This window comes from Natrix helvetica, assembly GCF_964273705.1.
Source record: "Natrix helvetica genome assembly, chromosome: 5".
Lineage (NCBI taxonomy): Eukaryota > Metazoa > Chordata > Lepidosauria > Squamata > Natricidae > Natrix > Natrix helvetica.
In genome coordinates, this window is record NC_138551.1 from 53,565,790 (window position 1) to 53,588,333 (window position 22,544).

The 22,544-nt window shown below is 38.1% G+C and overlaps 1 protein-coding gene across 1 annotated transcript in view; it reads left to right on the plus strand.

Moving 5' to 3' along the window:
• SORCS3 (sortilin related VPS10 domain containing receptor 3) overlaps nucleotides 1-22,544 on the plus strand; it is a 541,760-nt gene that overhangs the window by 18,505 nt on the left and 500,711 nt on the right. The window lies entirely within an intron of this gene.

The window sequence follows — 22,544 nt, forward strand, 5'->3', positions numbered from 1 at the left end:
AATCAAAGAGGCTAACACTAGAGGGAGTATGGACATTTAATGAAAAATAAAAATGTCTGTGGGAAATGAAATTCAGAGCCTTAAAGTACATTATGAAATATAGATATTGCTGAAATATTAATATTGGAAATTCTCTTGCAGGCAGTTCACTGAATCGTCTTATTTGAAGACTTTCTTCCTGGGGAGAGAAGTGGTTATAGAATAGTCTGAGCTTAAAATCAAGAACTTGGACCTGTTCCAAGAATCATAAATAATTAAAAAAGGAGATTTCTTTACTCTAATATTACTTCCCCCCCAAATCTCAGTTGCTTACTGGTTTATCCCCAGAAAATTTTGTAGAATCGTAGGATGGAACTTGGTTGAGATATAATATATTCTTTAGGTTTGTTTTAAAATGATTTTTTTTGGCTGACAATAAACTCTTCAAAAACTACTAATTGATACTATTTTTATATAAATTTTATAAAACAAACCAACACGGAATAAAAAAAGAAAAAAGAAGATAAAGACAAAAAGACAAAAATGCAAAAAGGAAAGAAAAAGAAGCTTCCAATTTCATTCATAACCAATTTCGTTGTGTACGTGATGTACAATGACAATAAAGGCTACACCATTTTTAGCAGCTACAGGTATAATTACAAAGTTACAAAAAAGCTCAATTTTTTTCTATCATTTTTTTTCTAATGAGCAAACCACAAGTCATAAATGCTTTCCCCCCTGTTTTTTGCAAATAGTCTACAAGAGTTTTCCATAAATCTTGATGTTAATCAAGGAAGTCAATTTAGTCATGTATCCATTTTTGCTTTTTTACATGTCCATCAGTCATGTTAAAATATTCCTATATGTTGTTCATATTTCCAGCATAAATTTGGGGTGCCTTTATACATTTTGTACAATTTTTCTGGTGACAAATACCATCAGTATATTATTTAATAAAAATGTTATTTATAACTGAGACATAATGTAAATTTCAATCCTTTCAATCACATATTTTCTAATTGATTCGTTTGTATATTATAACCACAGTTTTTAGCTTGTTTTATCATACACTTTTCTTCCTCTGCCTCAAATTTCAACAAAAGTGATACATTTTAGCAATATCTTGTTCATCATTTGTACAGAATTGTCTTTCAAGTGCAGTCTTAACATTGTTCAAAAGCATAACATATTTTATCCACTTTAAACTTTTCTAATAACTGTATATAGAGAAACCATTGACAAGTATATCCTTTCTTTATCAATTGCCCCTTGATTTATCTGCTACTGGATGTTATTGGGCTGCAAAGAATTCTTATTATCCTTCATTGTACTGGAGATAAATACCTTCAACAGCAGCTATGAATGCACTTATCTCTAGTACAATGAAAATTAATAAGACATCTTTGCAGTCCAACAGTCTTATTTGCTAATGGATACTACTGGACTGCAAAGAAATCCTATTAATTTTCATTGTACTGGAGATAAATGCACTCATAACTACTGTTGAAAGATGATTGTTGAGATAATACAGACTGGATATGCTACATTTGTCCCTTTCCCCATAGATGTTTCATTTATTAGATACCAAAACCACAGAAGATTATATTGATTTGCTTTAAATCTTGTGCTAAAGTACAATGCAAATGCTTCATTTTGGTTTAGCACTTTGTGTGAACTATTGTGGTATATTCTGCATGATTTAGTTAAACAAATCAAGTCTTAGGATGAAGTATGATTGATAGTCCTTCCAATCAGCTCAGTAAAAGAAAGCAATGTAGGAGTTACACCTAAGCAAACACAAAGAACCTTGTACTTTCTCCATACTATAGTAAATGAAGTAATTTTTAAGAGCCAAAATATGTGTGAAATTACATTGGGTAAGAAAAATCATTGTCAAATAAAAGTCTGTTTTAACATTATTTGATGTTCATACAATTACCTTCTTTTTAACCAATGGAATGTCAAAACTGATCTACACAGTTCCAATGGTATTTGTGGTATTTGAGATTGTGGTGAACAATGATAATCTCTAATATAAAATCTATGGACATCTTTGTTGATTGTCTCATTTTGTGTAAACGGAAATCAATTTAAGATTCTCTGAACTTCTGTTTTAGTTGACCAGATTGACCTGTCAGCATCCAAAATCCTCAACCCAAACAATGGGTTTCATCCATTGTTCTCCAAAGAAGAATTGAAAAATAGAAATGTGTTGTCTAAATGCAGTAGTTGTAAAACATCTTTCATTTTAATCAAGCAATTTATCCTGTCAATTTACTATAGATACATATTCTATAGAATACACAGAAACCTGAGTGAAAGTTAATTCAGTGTTTGAATTGGGCATGCAATCAATAGTCCCATAACTAGATTAGGCTATAGATAATTACAATTCAGTGACTGCCAAGGACTCAGCATATAGGTATACACATATTTGCTAAATCTGCAAGGTTTTTGATAAGTGAGTCAAGCTTTCTTTTACCTTGACTTGAAGTTGTTTAAAGCACCTGGCAGCCTTTTACATGGAAAAGGCTACTGGCCTATATCTCAGTTTATGCATGAAAGCTCATAGTATCCATGGGTAGGGTTTGCTTTGCAATGAAAAAATGAGGAGCTTCTAACTCATTTGTGCTTGAAAACTGGATTGGTCCAGTAACATCAATCTGCTCTCACGCCAGTGGTCTTTTACTATATTTGGAAGAAAGTGGAATTCTACCTTCTGCCCTGCCATAAACATTTCACTGTGACAAGGTCATACCATGTATAAGATAATTGTTTTAAATTTACATTTATACTTGTGATGGTAATTCATAAGTATGGTAAGGCTGTGTGTGGCTCTTTGCCCAATTTCGTTTGCCCAATTTTGTATGCCCAATTTCAAGTAATTTTATAAGCTCTGCAAAACAATGATATGAACCTCTCTCAAGATTTTTCTTTTCTGACAGCCAGATCGAGCCAGTAGTGAGGAAGAAGAAAGGATGTAGCCATAACAGAGAAAATAGAACATTAGAAAGTGAAATGGATAAGGACAATTGTCTTAGTTACCCTCCATTGACTGATGATCCCCAATAGCTTATCCTAGCTGAAAAATGTTGCTTAATTGGAAAAAAAAATCTTGCCTCTGAGATAAAAATAAAAGAGAACAGAAGAATGTTGCTCTAACCTGTCTCACTGGACTTGTTTCTGGACTTATCTCTGGGAATATGAATACTAAAAAATTGCTTTATTATTTGTGTGAGAAATGAGGGTAAAATGCCCATTGTTCTGATAAGAATCATGGGACTTCTCATAAAAGCATACTAGCAGATGTTTGTTTCAAGTGGTTGTACAATAGGAATATAGAGCAGTTCAAGCAATTAAAATAAAATCAAACTCTTCAGAGGATAGCATTGCAGGGCTTATTCCACAACAAAATTTCTCCAGATGTGTTATGTTGAGTATGTTGCTTTAAAAATATAGTTCTTTTTTAAATCAGAGGATAACTTTAGCTGCCTTGTCATGTAATTTATCCAGGTGTCGCTAGAGTCCCTTTGTTCTGGAATCCAGATTTATAGCCAGGCATTCTAATTAGTTTAAGAGTTCACTTTTCACTTGTGCTTTTATGTTTGGAAACTATCTAACAAGCATTTCCAGGTGACATTGCTCTGTACATTTCTGCAAACTGGGCCTTCATTCTTCCTTTCTGAAGATGAAAGGGGAGAGAGAGAGAAACCAAATATTAAAATGTTACATTGTTTGGACCTGGAGAGGGAGAATAAAGACCAAATCAAAATGTAAAAGCAATGTCTGTTAAAGTAAAAAGTAAATTCTTTTTGTCTGAATCATGGTTTCATTCCACAAGCTAAATGTTGCCTTTTATGATTTTACACAATCTAGTTGTAAACATAAAAATCTGAACAAATGCTTTAAAAATATCCTGGCAAAATGTGGCTAAAATATGGATTAAATGTTTGAAGGGAATAGTTGTGGTGAAGGAATATGCTTCCTTTATCCAATCCACCTATTGATAGCTAGCCTCAAGGAAGTTTTTGAATAATATAGGCTTACTCCTCCCTTTAAGATAATGTTCAAATGTTTATTCTATTTGCTGAAAAAAAATCTGGCTTACCCAAATTATTGTCTTGAGAAAGGGAAGTATGTGCTTACTTGTTTAACAGTGATATGTTTTCCTCTGGTTCTATAAAGGTCTCACTCTGTTATGTTTGATGGTCCTGATTGCTATAGGCTACTGAAACTTGGGTTCATTTATCCATAAAATCAAGAATTTTTCAGCTTTCTATCTTTGAACCAGAGATTTTGATGTTATCCCCACATTCATTATCTATGTGGGCTGTGAGGGAAGAATTCAGAATTAGACATTTTAGGATGAATGTAATTACTTACTGTATTTTTCAGATATAAGAAGCACCTTCCCTCCCCCAAAAGGGGGTGAAAATCTGGGTGCGTCTTATACACTGAATAAGACCTGGGTGCGTCTTATACACTGAATTGAGGCCTAGCGAAATCCCACTTCCTTTGCAAAAATGGATGTGCGGAGGCTCAGTGCTCCTGGAGGCTCAGGAGGGAAAAATGAGCAAAAACCCCTAACCCTAACCCCCAGCCTCCAGGAGCACTCTACAAGCCTCCCAAAGTCTGCATGCCATTTTTTTTGCAAAAACCGGCCCATTTTTGTGAAAAATGGGCTGTTGTTTGCTCATTTTTGCCCCCCCCCCCAGTCCCTAGGAGCACTCTACAAGCCTCCCAAAGCTCTGCATGCCTTTTTTTTTTTTTTTTTTTTTTGCAAAAAAATGAGGCGTGAGAGGGTTTGGGAGGTCTGCAGAATGCAAAAACTGTTTTTTTTTAAAAAATATCTCTTCAAAATCATGGTGCTCTTAAACTCCGATGTGTCTTATAGTTTGAAAAATATAGTGTTTTACATGCAAACCTAGATACTCCAGTTGAGAAGATCACAGATAACAGGTTATCTGAGACTTCAGAATAGATAATTTGATTACAAAATTGTGCAGCATTAGGATAGGAACACTGAACTTCTTTTGGCTGTAGGTCTTGAATAGTATGTGCCTTAGTCTTCAGTGTAATGGCTGCTTGAAATGTGCCTGAACAACTCAAGCAAGCACTGTAAATTATGAATTGCTGCAGCAATCTTTTTCCATAACTTGTGATTATTTTTAAGATTTTGGCAGGTTTCCCTTGATCAGGTCACAGAAAAGCATTTATAGATTGGGAACTATGGAGACTAAAACTGATGAGCAGACAGCCCATAATGTTCCAATACTGTATTGTTATATCAGTGTATAGTTCATCCTTAGATGGAATATTCAATTAGTCAAATTACTCTGTTTCTCTTTAATTGCACTTCCGTACTTTATCAAATTAGTGGTGCATGATGGTATTTCATACATCTGATGAAATAAAGTGTCATGCAGAATAGCTAAACATGTGCACAAGATGAACAATGTGCTTTGTTTCTTGGATGGAATCAATATCGTGTGGCTTTGGATAGGTTGTGGTCTGGGTGAATCAGATCAAACCAAACCAAACCAAGCCCTGAAACCTATTCCAGATTTGCCGGAGACAGTTTTTAGACCGATATTGCAGGATAACAATCTCAGTGCCTTCCTTCTCTGTCATTTCTATGAACTCCACCAGCCCATGCCCACCACTGTTTTCCCATCATTGTTTACTTCCTCTCTCTGCCAGTTCCCTCCTTAAATCCTTACAAAACCAGTCCACATTCCTCTGTCCCTTCCCCTATTGTCTCAGCACCTTCTTTATCCTTAGCATCTGCAGTAAAGGGTGAAAAACATTTCCAAAGGTTGAGATGTTAAGACTATCAATCAATCAATCAATCAATCAATCAATCAATCAATCAGAAACAGAGGCAGAATTCAGCAAAGCCTCCAAAAGTAGAACATGAAGCAGCCAATCAACGGAAGGAAATTTTTCTCTTTGTATCAGGTGAGTTTGTAAAGTAGGAGGTATCCAGTCATGTTTGGTTTTTTTCTTTACTTACTTCCATTATGTGAGAAGGGAAGCTTTTTTGGTTGGCTTTGATTAGCTGTAGGCCAGTCACCCCTATCCTGGATTAGCATTGGTGAATCAAAAGAAAGAGCCATGTTGGAAACTGTAGGACTAGATGATGAGAATGATGATGATTCAGTAAAGTTATTTTGAGTATTCTTGTTCCTATTTTATTCTTCCTGTATGAATCTGTGGGATTCTTGCTGTTTTTAGGAATCCTGACTTCATTTTTTCCTCTTCCCACTTCCTTTTCAGGCTAACCTGGTTGCTTAACTCTTAATATACATAATAAGCAACTATATCTTATTATGCTGCTATCTCATTCTACCGGGAAAGTAGCTTAACAACCCTTGTAATTCTGATGCTATAAAAAGAAAGTTAGAATGAAAGCAGAGGGATTTTCTCTTTTTTATATGTATAATTCTTAAGAATTTCAGTTAAAGAGAAGTCAAAGAGAAAGAAAGAAAAGAGTGCAAGAAAAGAGAAAAAGAAAGATATTAAAGTTATGAAATATAATGACTTCCTTCTCTTCAATAGATAATTAAAATTCTGTCATTCTTCCTCCCTTTTAGATATTATACAATTCCCTTCAGCCCCTCACTTAATCCACATCTTTTTAAATCTTCAAACCCATAAATCATCATACTGTATAAATCATTTCTTCTTTCAGGAAAAAGTCCCTGAAGCAGGAGGATTGTCTGTTTTCTTCTGACAGAATAAAGCACAATGACAAAACATGTTCTGGAGTGATGGTTGGAGCCAATAACTGATCCCCTTCCCCACAAATTTTGGGAGTTTTAATGGTAGATATTATAGGGCAGCACCTAGAGATCTCACTTGAGGGATCAGCCTCTATAACCTCCTTTTGTTGCTATCCACAGGATGCTAACAAAAGCTTATGTCACAATATGCTGGACTAAAATGCAAGTAGTGTTTTGTGATTCAGTGTCTGGTCTGACCCTGGGAAAATTGGTTTACTCAGTAAACCATGTTGCAGTTAATCATAGGATTAGTGTATTCATGAGCACAGCTTCATTTTTGGTTCTGTAGAGTAGGGGTATGTGGGCAATCTTGTTTTAATGCCTCTGCAGTTATGCTACTAAATAGCAATAAAAATAGTCAAGAAACAGTCAGCATTTTGGATGGAAAATAATAAACAGGCTTTTAACATAGAGTTATGCTTAACACATTTAAATACTGCATTTCTTTCTGAGCAGTGGGAAACTGTCAATCTTAGAAGTCACAGTCTAGCCTTGTGTGTGTGTGTGCGCGTGTGTGTGTGTGTGAGAGAGAGAGAGAGAGAGAAAGAGAGAGAGAGAGAGAGAGAGGGAGAGGGAGAATCTTGCCATATCTCCCATTGCACCTCTTGGATGCCTTCAAAGACTTTTTTTTTAATAATAAGCATAACATACAGTATGAATGAAAATAAAATTTCAGTTGTAGGTTTCAAGTTTTTTTAGAACATCTTCTGTAGGTGTGGCCTGCTTTGTGGGAGAGGCTTGACGGCCATGTGACCGGGTGGGAGTGGCTTGCCAGCCATGTGACTGTGTGGGAGTGGCTTGCTGGCCATGTGACTGGGCGGGAGTGGCTTGGCAGTCATGTGACTGGGTGGGAGTGTCCAAGACAATGTCACTGAATTCTTTGCCCCAATGGATGATCTACAAAAAGATATAAAAAAGGAAAATTATTATTTTGTGTACTTACTACTTAAATAAGATTAAAATAAGTACACAAAACAATAAAAGAGCTACTTACAGAAGGAAAATAACTGTCCTTGCCAGTCTTCAATATCACTGACTCCAATAAATGGCCTGCACAAAAAAGAGACATAGAAACGAACTCTTCAATTGCATGTCCTGCATTAGGATGAAACAAGCACACAAAACACTAATGACAGCTACTTACAGAAGGAAGATGACTGTCCTTGCTGGTCTTCTACATTACTGATCACACTTGCTCCAATGAATGGTCTGCACAAAAAGACACAGAAAGGAAGACTTTAATTGCATGCACTACCACATTAAGGATGAATCCAGCACACAAAGCAATAAAACAGCTACTTACATAGGAAAGATGACTGTCCTAGCGGTCATACTCTGTTGCCTCTTCACCTGTTAAATAATACGAACTGCAGAAGAAATAAAACAATATTGGACTTGATTGTGGTTGTAAGCTGAGGACTACATTACAGGTAACAGAAGGGACCTCTATTTTCACCCAACAATGTACAGTCTTTTCAGGAAGGATGTCCCCAACAAACAGGAAAGATATAGTTTTTCATTTAAGAAGTTAGATCAAGAATGAATGTCATAGGTACATTCACAGAGCAATACAGATTTCTTTTTCTGAAATTTACTCCTCAGTTCATAAAACAGGAATATACGAATTAGGTTCAGTACTTAGGACAAGCCAAGTAGCTATTCAAGAGTTAGTGGTGAGATGGTTAGAAGCAATGGTAAAGCAAGATATAGATTTAAAACCAGTAATATTTTGTTGTGTATTTCAACGGGAATACAATACATATTTAATTTTACACATGTTAACAGCTGCTGGAATTGTGTTTGCATAACAGTGGAAAAACAAAGATATGAAAATGAATAAATATTAGAATGTGCAGGAATGAATGAATTGACAATTAAAATCAAGAAGGCTTTGAATACTTTTTCACATGGAATTTGTTTTATCAATTGCTAACTTACAAACAGAAATTAGAAATCTAAAAGTATGAAAGAAAACACCAATTATGTAAGGAAAGGTCACTAAAATGTATAAGGAAATATTATTAGTACTTGATCATTATTAATGTGTAGATAACTGTGGGACATTACACCCCCCCCCAAACTATGACAGTGCCAGGAAAACACCAAAAAATAACAATTTCTCCCCAAAAGACTGCAGACGAAACCAGTTTTTTTCCCTAACCCGAAGGACAGGAAAGACAAGGCCACTGGAATAAAAACCATCAAGGCATTGTGGGAAATTATAAAGGACAGTGCCAGGAAGTTCACAGAACCAGCAATCACCTCACAATTATCTAAACAACCAGGTATCATGCAGAAACACACAAAATCTGGCAAAGCTGCCTTGCACCAACCTGGCCTGCCCATAGAAAAGCAGCCACTTTGAGACACATAAACCATGCACCAATCTGCACACTTAAAAGCAACATATTGCATCACAAATAAAACATTTGCAAAAAGGAATAACATTTCTTGTAATAAACATATTCTATAAACAATAAATAAAAAAAATTCCCTAAAATAATTTTTTAAAAATATATTCTATAAATAATGAAAAAATCCTTAATATTCTATATACAATAAATTAAAATAAAACCATTAAAAATATTCTATACACAATGAATTACAATAAACCATTTAAAAATATTCTATCCACAATACTTTTAATAATTAGCCAGCCAAGTGAGGCTGGGGACTTGGGGGTTGCGTGGCCGAAAGGGGGTGGGTGGTGCACTGTTTTTGAAAAACAAAATGGCATGCAGAACTTTGGGAGGCTTGTAGAGTGCTCCTGGAGGCTGGGGGTTAGGGTTTTTTGCTCATTTTGCCCTCCTGAGCCTCCAGGAGCACTTTTCAAGCTTCCCAAACCTTCAGCCAATCAGTGAGTGGTGGGCAGGGCTAGTTTAGTGCAGATGGGCGGGGGAGCGAGTGAACTGCAATGGAACGGGCGGGGCAAGCGAGCGACAGGGCTGGGGGAGGTGTTCCAGAACTTACTTCCGGATCCACCGGTGGAAATTCTTCTAACCGGTATGGTAGATTTGACGAACCTCTTCTACCGAACCGGTTAGGACCAGCAGGAACCCACCCCTATGCCCCATGGTAGCTAGCTTCCTGCCACTGCCACACCCCTTTCAGCCACGCGGTGTATGCCAGCTCGCGGCTTTAGCAAGGGAAGGCCTGAAGGCCTTCCCTTGTGAAAGCCATGAGCTGGTGTACGCTAGCCTTCCGCCACCACCTCTGCCACCCCTCATGCTTAGTTGCTTACCTGAGGAAAGCAGCAAGCTGCTGGAAGGTGAAGCGAAGGAAAGGGAGGACCCTATCTGCAAGTGCAATGCGAAACTGCTCGGGAACGAGAAAGACTCTTTTCAAAAGGGGAATGTTGGCCATTGACGCCATGCTTTTAAATGGGTGTTAGAGGCAGGTGAGTCGACTCCAGCCCACTCACTGATTGGCTGGACTTCAGCCAATCAGTGAGCAGTGGGCTGGGCTAGTTTAGTGCGGATGGGCAGGGGACCCAGCAAGCTACGACAGAACGGATGGGGTGAGTGAGCGACAGGGCCTGGGGAGGCATTCCAGAGCTTACTTCCGGTGGAACCTCTTCTAACCGGTATGGTAGATTTGACGAACCTCTTCTACTGAACCAGTTAGAACCATTTAGAACTGGCAGCAACTGGCAGGAACCTACTATGTGCCCCATAGTAGAGGGCTTTGGTTTAGTAAATTATCATTCAGGCTTCAGTACATTTTAAAATACTTTCCCCAACTTCCTTGTATTATTTTCCTGTACCATATTTTGATGTAAATCTGGTGAAAACAAGCTAATCAAAAGACATGGACCGTTTTACAAAGGGAGAAATTTGGCGTAAAAAGTAGCAGCCATTAGGAGGCTAGAATTTGCTCTGGATTTGTTATTCAAACTGTGCTGTGTTCCAGTATGAAAGCCTTCAGAGTCTCATTTTCCTTGAACATTTAATTGCTCTAATTATCACAACAATCAGAAAATGATATATTTTACAACAGATATGCTGGCCAGGCTTAGATTTTGCTCCTGATGAACTCCCCCCCTTCCTCTGAGAACAACTGTGTTTTTAGCACCATTGGCACCTACTACTAAAAGTCACATGAGGAGGTGGGAGAAAAATTAGTTCTATTTCATCAATAGTACTGCCTACTGGAATGTAGCTGAATTTGAGACATGCTTCAAATTCCAGAGAGGGTTCCTGAGAATCAGCAATTGTTGGGACTTTCACTTTCCACTTTACTTATTTAGGTCAATAGAGTTGAACAGGTCATCCCCAGCTGCCAGAACTCATAAATTCTTATCAGAAGTACCAGCACTTTCAAGTATTGCTGAAGTCATCTATCCTGTCACACACTGAAGGTAGGAGAGAAATGGCTTGGCAAAGCAGCTGTGCTATAGTTAAAGGAATAATGTCAAACTGATGGAAGCTTAGAAGCCTGAATTTGGGATACATAATTTTTTTATTGACATTCCTTCTTTTGTATTCAGATTCAGTTTTGCTGTCTGAACAAAGTCTAGATCAGGAATAGCAATGTGTTTGAACAAATCAATTTCTAGTACAGAATAGAAAGTATACCCTAAATAAATTTCACAACAGTTGGGTTGTGGAAGATCCATTTGCTGCTGTAGAGTGAGCATTAAAATATGTAAGCTAAATTGGCATAAATATGCCTTATAAAGTTACAAATTAAACTCCAACACACTGACAATCAAATAATAGTTATGGTATTATTAATATAAATGTCAAGGAATATAATTTAAACCTTTGTAATTAATAATGATGGATCGTGGCCTTTCCTGGCAGTATATGTCTGATTAAGCAAAAATAAACCTGAAGCAGGATCTAATAAAAAACATTTTTAATATAAAAGAAAGTAAAAATACAAACTTGCTAACTGAATTAATTACATCTTGGCAAAGCTATGTGCCTGCCTCCTTCGGCAGGCGAACAGAAGATCAGAAGAGAAAGTTGAGGAAGAATGTGAAAGTGCATGCACAGTAAATCATTGTCAGATAAGAACTGTGACCTGCGCAATAAATCTCAACACAGCTAGCAAACCAAAATAAGCACAGTGACACCCCTTATTTTGCTAGTTGGGTTGATGTCATCAAATAAGACACATCTTCTTCCGCAGATGCTCATGTTGAGCTGCTGGAAGCGGTTTGTTGAGCATGTCAGCAATTTGATCATGTGTAGATACATATAGCAATTTAACAAAACCTTGTTTAACTAATTGCTTTATGTTTTGATAACGAATGTCAATGTGTCTGGACCTAGAACCTGTGAAATGTGACTCAGAAATATAAACCACCGATTCATTATCTTCCATCACGGTGATTGGTCGAATCGGACGTGTCCAGATATCTGCGATCAAAGCATCAAACCATGTTAGAGAATTACATGCATCTGAAACACAAGCATATTCAGCTTCAGTAGATGAAGAAGAAACAAAATTCTGTTTTTTCACTTGTCAGTAAACAGGACATCCATTCAGGAACATCATGTAACCTGAAGTACTTTTGCAAGATTTCTTATCACTTGCCCAATCAGAATCTGCATAACAACATAATTCTGCATAATCAGTATGTGTTGGTTCTAGCAATGTGTTTAGTGTGTTTCAGGTATTTCAATAACTTCTTAATGCATGTCCAATGAAATTGTTTTGCCTTACCTATGTGTCGTGATAAGAGATTAACACTAAGTGCAATGTCGGGTCTGGTCCAACTACTAATGTACAACAGTGACCCAATGACTGAACGATAAAGTGTTTGATCTTCGAACTCAGGACTTGGTTCATGTGTTAAGTTGTGCAAATCTGTTTGCATGGGTGTCTTTGTTGTGTTAGCATCTTTCATGTTGCAATGATGCAGAATGTGGTCAATTTTCTCCTCTTGTGGAAGACTAAATCCCTTCTGTGTTTTGTCAATCTGAACACCTAAATAAGTGCTCATGTGACCTAAAGGTTTCAATGTGAAGTATCTCTGCAAACATTTAGCAAAAATTTCACTCATTTTCTTATTTGGACCAATATAAACAATATCATCAACATAAATGAGAATTATCTCATATGCATTGTTAGATCTTTTTGTGAACACGCATTCATCAGTTTCGGATTTAATAAAGCCCATTGAATTTAGTTTGTCAGTAAGATATAAGTACCACATTAAACCTGACTGTTTCAGACCATAAAGACTTTTGTTTAGGAACCAGGTATCCCCTTCTTGCTGTCGGAATCCTGGGGGGGGCTTCTTACGTAGATCTCTTCATCTAGGTCTGCATGTAAATAAGCTGTGTCCACATCAAATTGGAAAACTTCTAAACCAAGAATAGTTGCAGTGGTTAAAGCAATTTTTACACTTTCAGTTCTGACTGCTGGTGAGTTGGTGTTTGTGTAGTCCTCAGGATAACGTTGAGCGAAACCCTGAGCTACAAGTCTGGCCTTGTACAATGACTCACCACTTGGTTTCTTCTTGATTATGTAGACCCATCAAGTGCCAATGACTTTTTTGCTTGCTGGAGGTTTGGCAGGTGTAAATACATTAAGTTTCTTTAAACTGTCCATTTCATCCTGCATTGCTTCATACCATTTATCTTGCTCTGAATCAGGAAGCTGCTTGATTTGTGTAAATGTATCAGGAGGAAGTGTAACATTGCAAATCAAAGGCAAGGGTGTTTTTGTCAGTTGCCACGAATATCGCTGTGGAGGGATTCCTTTTGTGACCCTCTTGGAACGTCTCAGAACAACAGTCCATTCTTCTTCTTTTTCCTCATCCTCACATTCATCGCTAGCATCAGCATCTGTGTCTGGCGAAGATGGAACATCAGGTTGTGAAGAACTGGTAGATGGAATATCTGCCTGTGAATCTAGGTCATCAGGCTGTGTGGCATCTGCAACATCATCTCTAGGAAAATAAACTCCAGGATCATTAGAATGAATCCTGGACCAGTCAATATCTTCCTCAAAATTAGCAGATTGGGAAATCACAATTACATGTTTAGGATCAATAAATTTGCTCCATTTTGAATTATCATCAATACCCATAAATCTCAGTCTCTTTGCTGCTGGACTTCCTTTTCTTCTTTGAGCTAAGGGAATATTGACCATAGCGTATGAACCAAAAATGTGGAGGTTCTTGAGATCAGGCTTGTAGCCATACATCATGTAGAAAGGAGTTTGATTTATTACACTGCTGAGCCGGTGTGTACGGAGTGGATTTCTGATGAAGAATTCCATTCTTACACATCCAGTCCTGGAAACGCTGAGACATGAATTCTGCACCATGGTCACTCTGGATTCTGGCGATGCGAACTTGGTATTGGGTAGAAACAAATGCAGCAAAGTCTTTAAAGATCTGAAAGGTCTCAGATTTCTCTTTCATAGGATATACAAATCCATATCTAGAATGATTATCAACAATTGTTAGAAAATACTTTTTACCACCAATTGTTGGTGGAAAAGGACCCACTATGTCAGTGTGTACCAAATCAAAAATGCATGTTGATAGGCATGTAGCATGTTTGGGAATGGCTGCTGCTTTGGATTTAGCTTTCCTGCAAACTGCACAATCCAAAAACACCTTACACCCCTTTAGATCCAGACCCTTTTGCGAACTCTGGCATTTTCCTAAGAACACGGAAACTGGCATGCCCCAATCTTCTATGCCACTTGTGGATACACCTGGAATGCAAAGGTTTACCAGTTAGTGAATTTTCAACATTAACAGTTTCATGAGGAACCTCAGGCTTGCTCTGAGCAACCTGCTTCCTTATTTTCTGTTTGTTGGCTTTAGGAGCCTTTGGAGTAGCAACAGGATCTCTCACTGGAGCAACTCTCTCTGGGCCTGTGCTCTCCCTTTTTGGAGTTTGTATACTTTCCTGTGCTTGTGGTTTAGGCTTTGGCTTTATGTAATAAACACCACCAATTAGCATGGTTTCAGAAACAATATCTCCATTTTTAACTATGTAACTTGCTTTTTCGAGGTGGTGAACCTGGAACTTTAACACTCTAGACAAGTGACTCTGGCTAAGCAAATTACTGGTTGCTGAAGGTATGTAATAAACATCAGGGATGAATGTATCGAGCTCTTCAACATAAACAGTTCCTTTTCCCATGACCTTACAAGGATGATTGGAGAAGGAGTACAGTTTACGTAGATCAGATTCAGGCTCTGTGAAAAGTTCCTTTCTGTAGGTGACGTGCAAAGCTGCGCCACTATCCAAAGTCCACAAAAGCTGCCTGTACTACTCTGGATCAGGTTGTGGCTTGCTGGTTAAAGCCAATGTGGCGAGTGGAGCTTGCGGATCACGCCTTGGACCACGACAACCTTGTCATCTGCCTCTACCTCTGCCTCTGGAGTCTGTTCCTCTGGGCTGGTATGTGACGGGAGCTGGAACTCATTGGGGACAATCCCAGGTGTCATGTCCCATATGGTTATAGATGTAGCATCTTGGGATCCTTGGAGCATAGTCTCTTCCTCGGAAGTGATGTCTAGCTGGAGCTCTCGACGCAGGCGGCCGTTGCAAATGTGGTGTGGCTAACATAAATGACTCTTCTTCAATTAAAAGTCTGCAAACATTATTGACTGTTCGTTGAGCAATAGGCACATGGTTAATCTTTGCAATGGCATCTTTCCATTCATAATTCAATGAGTTATTGATAATGTAGATCATTTGAACATCATCAATAAAATGGCCTCTTTCTCTCAATTCTTTTCTCATTCCTTTCAGTTTGGTCAAATATCCACCAATTTGTTCACCAGGTTTCAATTTCGAACCATGGAACTCAGACATGCGCAAACATGAAGATTCAATTACAATGGGCTTGTAGCAATCTTCCAATTGGGTCCAAATTTGTTGGGCTGTTGTATTAGGCGAAAAAATAACCTGCAGTTCAGTTTCCATGGACATTAATAATTTTGTGCAAGCCTTAGTCTCTAAGTCTCTTATTGCAGGATTCCATGGCTGGGCAGGAGGATTAAACACCATACAATGGGTACCTTCTCTGCGAAGCAAAATTGAAATTTAACTGACCCAGGCTTTATAATTCTGTCCTGACATCTTTAACCTCACTAATCAATGGAGGAGCAAAAAACGCCTGTTGAGAGATGTGCATTTGAAAAGCTTGCTGCTGTTGCACCTGTGGTTGCTGTAATCTAACCTGTGGTTGTTGTGTTACAGCTGGAGTTGGTGCTTGGGCAGCAAAATTAACATGGCTTGCTTGGGGGGCAGGTATCTGCCTTTGCTGCATTAAGTATTGTTGTGCTCCATCTGAGAAGGCACGTGTACCACCAAGGAATGCTGAAGATTGGGGCTGTGGAGATATTTGTTGCATTGCAGCCTGAATATGAGTAATCTGCTCTCTTTAGTAAATTATTTCTGCCAGGAGATGGTGCTGTGGTTACATCTTTTAGTTGTAATATTTCTGCCTCCATGGCGTGTGCAATTGGAGAACAAAAGAAGTCACGTGGCAATTGTGACGTGTGCACATCTCTCTGTTCTGATTTGCCTGACATAATATCCACCAGGGGCTGTGTCTTTGGAGAAGAAGGCAAGATGGCACTTTCAGAAATTTGAACAGCATGGGAATCTCTCTTCTCTGACTTGAGCATGGAATAAGCCCTTTTGCTTGAAACAGCTCATTTTCAAAGAATTCTATTTGATTACAATAGCTTTCCATATCTTGCTCAGAGGTGTGGAGAGAATCATACATTTCTCCTTGTGTGCGTGAGTGAAATTCCTGCAGCTGCAAGAGCTTTGGCTTGGCACCGAGCATTTGAAAGTCAATAAGATTTGGGGAGCATGCATAATTAGGAAGATACTTTACTTACCTCGGTCGTGGATTATCATCTCCTGGAGCAGTCCCATCTTGTTGAGTTCTTTCTCCCACAGCTGGTTTTTCATTCAGTCCGGTTGCTGAAGCTATCGGCATTTTAAAGCTTGGAAGCCAGTGTAAAATGCTTTTCGCTTCTCCATCAGAGGGGGGGGGGGAGCCATCAGAATGTGCTCCTGTTTTCTTTCTCTTTTTCTTCGGCATGTTAGGAGTGATCTAAACGTTCCTCAGTCGTTATAAATTATCCTGTCTAATTAGCCTATTACGCTTATCTCTTGGAAGTAACTAACAAGGAAAAAAAGCCATATATCAACCATCCTCTGCTATCATGTCAAGGAATATAATTTAAACCTTTGTAATTAATAATGATGGATCGTGGCCTTTCCTGGCAGTATATGTCTGATTAAACAAAAATAAACCCGAAGCAAGATCTAATAAAAACATTTTTAATATAAAAGAAAGTAAAAATACAAACTTGCTAACTGAATTAATTACATCTTGGCAAAGCTATGTGCCTGCCTCCTTCAGCAGGCGAACAGAAGATCAGAAGAGAAAGTTGAGGAGGAATGTGAAAGTGCATGCGCAGTAAATCATTGTCAGATAAGAACTGTGATCTGCGCAATAAATCTCAACACAGCTAGCAAACCAAAATAAGTGCAGTGACAATAAGTGTGAATTTTTAGAAAATTAGAGTAAGGGAGTTTTTTTTAAAATTCTATAAACATTAATAGAAATCAGTAGCAAATTTCGTTAGAGAGTTAGAGCAAGCTAACTCTGTTCACATTCTGAAGTTTGATCCTCAGGGAGCTCAAAGTTGATTCAGTGTCGGGTCTGTTCCAATTCGGTCATTTAGAAAAGAAGAGGCTTTGACTGCATTCCAGGAGTGGATTCCTACCGGTTCAGCCAAACTAGTAGTAGCTTGGTAGCAGTGGTGGTTTGCAGGCGGTACGCCCCAGTATAGGCGTACCGGAGCCAGCTTGGAGAACCGGATACCGTTCCAGTACGGTGGTCCAGAGGGCCCACCAGCTCGCCCGAGCTCCTTACCTGTGTTTAAAGGCTTCTGTGCTTCCGGGCATGAGCATGGCGTGTACAGCACCTGCACGATGCTCAGCGGAACAGCTGGAGCATTGCAGAGGTGCTAGGATGCATGTGTGTGCTTCACGCATTCATGAGGATGCCACCGGGCCCGTTCTAACAGGATTTGTAACCTACCACTGCTTGGCAGCCTGGGTCGCTGGAACCGGCAGCAACCTCGGCCTATCATGTCCTCGGTGTCACTGTAGACGACACCATCTTGTTTTTTGCTTCTGTGCATGTACAGAGCAATTTTAGTTGTACTGCACATATGTGCACAGCGTACATCAAGCGCACACATGTGCGTAGCGCACCTCTGAGCGAACCAGCAGTAGCCTCTGTTGGAATCCACCACTGCTGCATTTGTAGTGGAAGGTATAACTTTACTAAAGACAAGTGGTTGCATGCTAGGTAAAAACCAGATCTAAGGTTTGCGTGCAATTTCTGCCACTCACGTTTCCCTTTTCCAGACTCCTTCCCCTGTTATCTATTTAGTGTCCAATGAGAGTCAAACAAATTGTTTAGGTTAACAGTTCTGATTCTTGGCAGGCTCGGTGATGCTCTGCATCCCATTCCCACACTTGTGACCTTGAGGTCAGCTGGTCAATGTCTCTGTCAATGTAGTTTTGGTTTCTGGTCTTTCCCCCTGCAGTCTGGCATCAGCGAAGCACAGATGAGGCAGAGCAGGAGGGCAGCACTGACTTCCGCAGTTGGTAAAATGAGGACCCAAATTGTTGGGGCAATATGCTGACTTTGTGAACCACTCAAAGGGTGCTGTTAAAGCACTATGAGGGTTTTATGTAAGTCCAAGTTTCACCTCCACTGTGGTTATTCATTATGCCTTGTATACCCATTGTGTACAATAGCACTGAAAACAGAGAATCTTCCTTTTTCTTTCTGTTGCTTTGGCATTACATTTTGAAAGCTGCCAAAGGAGTAATACATGAGTTAGATTATGTGATACTGTTATTTAGAGCACATTAGGTCCATTCACAGTGAGGATAAGCCAGAGACCAGCAGGAAAGACTAATGGAAGTTTTAAAAAAATCAAGAAGAAAACACTAAAAGATAATTTCCATGTCCTTATCAGAATGTATCTACTGTAGAGCCAAGCTTCACTTGAAAGACTTCTTTTTAGATTCTCACGAATGACCTTTAAATAAGACATGCTATATATGTTCATACTTCTTCAATAGTAGCCTTCTAAATATCACTGAAGGAATGTGAATCCTTAAATATTAAAAAAAAACCCTTCATTGGCTTGAATTTGAAAATAAATATTATGAAATAAATGCCATAATTCTTCTTCAAGCATCTTTAAAAACAGCACTACTGTTTATTTTTAATCCCACTGTTCTTGGTATATTGATGAGCTCTTTTGTTATTGCATGAAGACCAAATAAAGATTTTAGCTAATCCTCCTGGATATATTAGTATATTAACAGAAGTAGAAAAAACATATTGTTTTTCTACACACATAAATGCTTTTATTATTTAGACTTTGCCCAAAATTTAAAAAAAACTTGTTTTTAATTTGAAGGCAATCCATTTTGGAATTGGAATTTATGACCAACAAACTGTAAATTTGGAAATATCAACTACCAAACTTAATGTAATAGATGCTCCTCTTTCTCTTTCAATTGCTTCAATTTGCATTTCTTTAATTCTATGGAAGGCTTCTTGGTGCTATGTTACTTCTACATTTGCCCAGTTCAAGCATGTTCTGTCTTCCCTGATATGTGTAGTGGTGATGGACAATTTTGCCTTCAGCCTACACAGAGAGCAAAGAATATGACCTTGACAGAGATATGCAGGAGTGATTGTCCAGGAACCAGGAGCTGAATAATTTTAAAGTCCAGAACAATGAAATAACATTCACAAGTGATTCCCTAATTCACTGAACAAGGAAGAGGAGGAGGAGGAGGAACCCAACTACATTTGCAAGATTTTGTTGCATTAGCCACATCTCAATAAAAGCAGTTTTCACCTTCCTTTGGAATTATTTCTGGACTAGGCCATCTAGTGGGGTTGACACCTTTTGATCTTTTTTTCTAGGATGGCAATCAGTTGACATTTGTAGTAAATATATTTTTGGCTGTCTACAGAGAGAAGAATAAGCATGGCATATCCTTTGAAGATCAGGAAAATAGTTCCACATTCTTTCACATTCCTCTCATAAACAACAAACAACAACAAAAGTGACCTTCCTTAGTCTTCCCTGTTGAGCACTAAGTAGAAGTCCCATTTGCATTTAGTAGACAAATTGGGCCTTTTCAGCTTCAATACTCTTTTGTGCAACTGGGTTCTTGATTTTCTCACTGATAGAACTCAGTATATGTAAGATGGGACTGATATTTCAAACTCCATGTTCTTGAGCACAGATTCTCCACAGTGCTATGTTGTAAGTCCTCTATAGTTTACCTTGCTAATCCATGAGTGTTGTGCAAGGTTTGCTACCAACCATATTGTGAATTATGCAGATGATACAACAGTGGTGGGCCTTATTCAGGAAGATAATGAGGGCAATTACTGGGAGGAAGTAGAAAGTTGGATGAACTGGTGTAATTAAAATGACTGGCTTTAAATGTAAGTAAAACTAAAGGGATCATTGTCGATTTCAGAAAAGGCAGGCACAGACATACAACTCTGTGTATTAACAATTCAATTGTGGAGATGGTTAGTAGTATCAAGTTTTTGGGTATGCAGCTGGCAAGAAAGTTATCTTGGTCACTCAAAAGCGAGACACTGGTGAAATGGGCACAGCAGCGCCTCCATTTCCTGCATCGTTCAAGAAGAGCACATCTTTCTTCCCCTATCCCTACAACTTTCTATAGAGGGATGATTGAAAGTGACCTACTGTTGTATTACTGTGTGGTTTCAAAGTATTACTGTTTTAGACAGGAAGGATGTTCAGGGAGTGGTAAGGATGACAGAAAATATTATTGGAAGTTCATTTCCTTCCTTCAGGACATAGCATATAAGCAGTGCTCAACCAGCATCTGCAGTATTATCTGAGACACTACACATCCTCTCCATAACCGGTTTTCTTTGTAACCTTCTGGGAAGAGGCTTTGCGGTATCCAAAGCAGAACAACTAGATTCTGTAATAGCTTTATATCATATCATATCAATGTTGTTAATGCTCAAGGCTCTTTTTTCTGAAATGCATTCTAAATTAGTGTATGTGTGTGTGTGTGTGTATGCATGCATACATGCATGTATGTGTATGGATATATATACCATATTTTTTGGGGTATAAGACACACCTTTTTCCCTCAAAAAAGAGGCTGAAAATCTGGGTGCGTCTTACACACTGAATACAGCATTTTCTTGCGTCCCGAAACCCCACCCCCTTCACCAAAATGGCCATGCATAGCCTTTAAAAAGCTTTCAGAGTGCTCCTGGGGGCTGGGGAGGGCAGAAATGCATGAAAAATAGATCGCTTTTTGCTCAAGTTTGCCCTCCCCGACCCCCAGGAGCACTCTATAAGCCTCCTAAAGGCTATTCGTGCCTTTTTTTTGGACAAAAAACGGGCCATTTTTTGCTCATTCCCCCCCCCCCACACACTCCCCAGAGCACTTTACAAGCCTCCTAAAGGCTATTTGCCTTTTGAAACCTTTGTGCATCTTATACTTCAGTGCGTCTTATATTCCGAAAAATACGGTACATATATATTCTTTTGAGAGCAGGCATCAGAATTTTATTTTTTAATGTGTGCCGGTGTGTTTACAGAAAAAAGTGGCAATAAAAGTTATCATATTTAATTGGTTTCCTTAGCTCACTGTCTCATTGAAGACTGAATCAGTTCTAAACTATAATCTTATAGCAATTTATCCATCTTACATTTTTACTTGACCAATACATTTAAAGTTGCACTCCTATGCTTACTTACATATGAATTACATTCATTTAATTGGGATTTATATCTGAAAAGATATGTTTTACTGTAGCATTTAATTTTTATGCTTTGTATTGGGAAGAAAGGAGACTTTTATTTAATTTTTAGCAGTGAGATTTTTGTTACATTTTTCCAATGGAAGTCTTTCCATAACTATAACTTTTTGGAAAGAATGAGATTTTCTGCCTTTGAATCTGAAAACAGTCTGATATAAAATTTTAATTAATCAATACTAAATTATATGCATTAGTTAATATTGTATGATGTATTTATCACTGCCAAAAAATGACAGTATCTTAAATTCACTTCATTTAGCATTTAATCCAAACTGAAGTCTTCTTAATTGATTTTTAAAAATATATTTCACAGTTTTTATAATCTGCCACTATCCCAAAAGACTCTTGTGTGTGTGTGTGTGTCTTTAAGTCAATGTTGACTTCTCTCAACTAATTGGTAAGATTTGAGAAGTGGCTTCCCATTGCCTTCTTTCTAGTGCTGAGAGAAAGTGACTGGCCCAAGGTATTTAGTACAAAGACTGGCTTTGTACCTAAGGCAGGATTAGAACTCAGGGTGTCCCAGTTTCTAGTTTGATGCCTTAACCGCTAGCTCAAACTGTCTTTTCCAAAAAAAAATTATGGCACCATTTACAAAAAATAGAATTAAAACCAAAGTAGAAATGAGGGAGAAAAAAAGCATGTGTATTATTAGCATGCATCAATATATTTTGCATCTTAAAAACAGATATTTCATTCAATGACTGAACCATTTTTGGAAGATAATTTTATTGTTTTAATTCAAAAGGTAGAGTCTTAAACATTAGTCGAATGTTATTTTTAGACATTGATGGATTTATACCCCAACATTTTAGGATATGAACTTTTTAGGGGTGGGTTTCAGCCAGCATTACTGCCAGTTTGCTCATGCACATGTTGGATGTGCATGTGAGCACATGATCAGTTCAATGGAAATTGTTCTGTGCATGC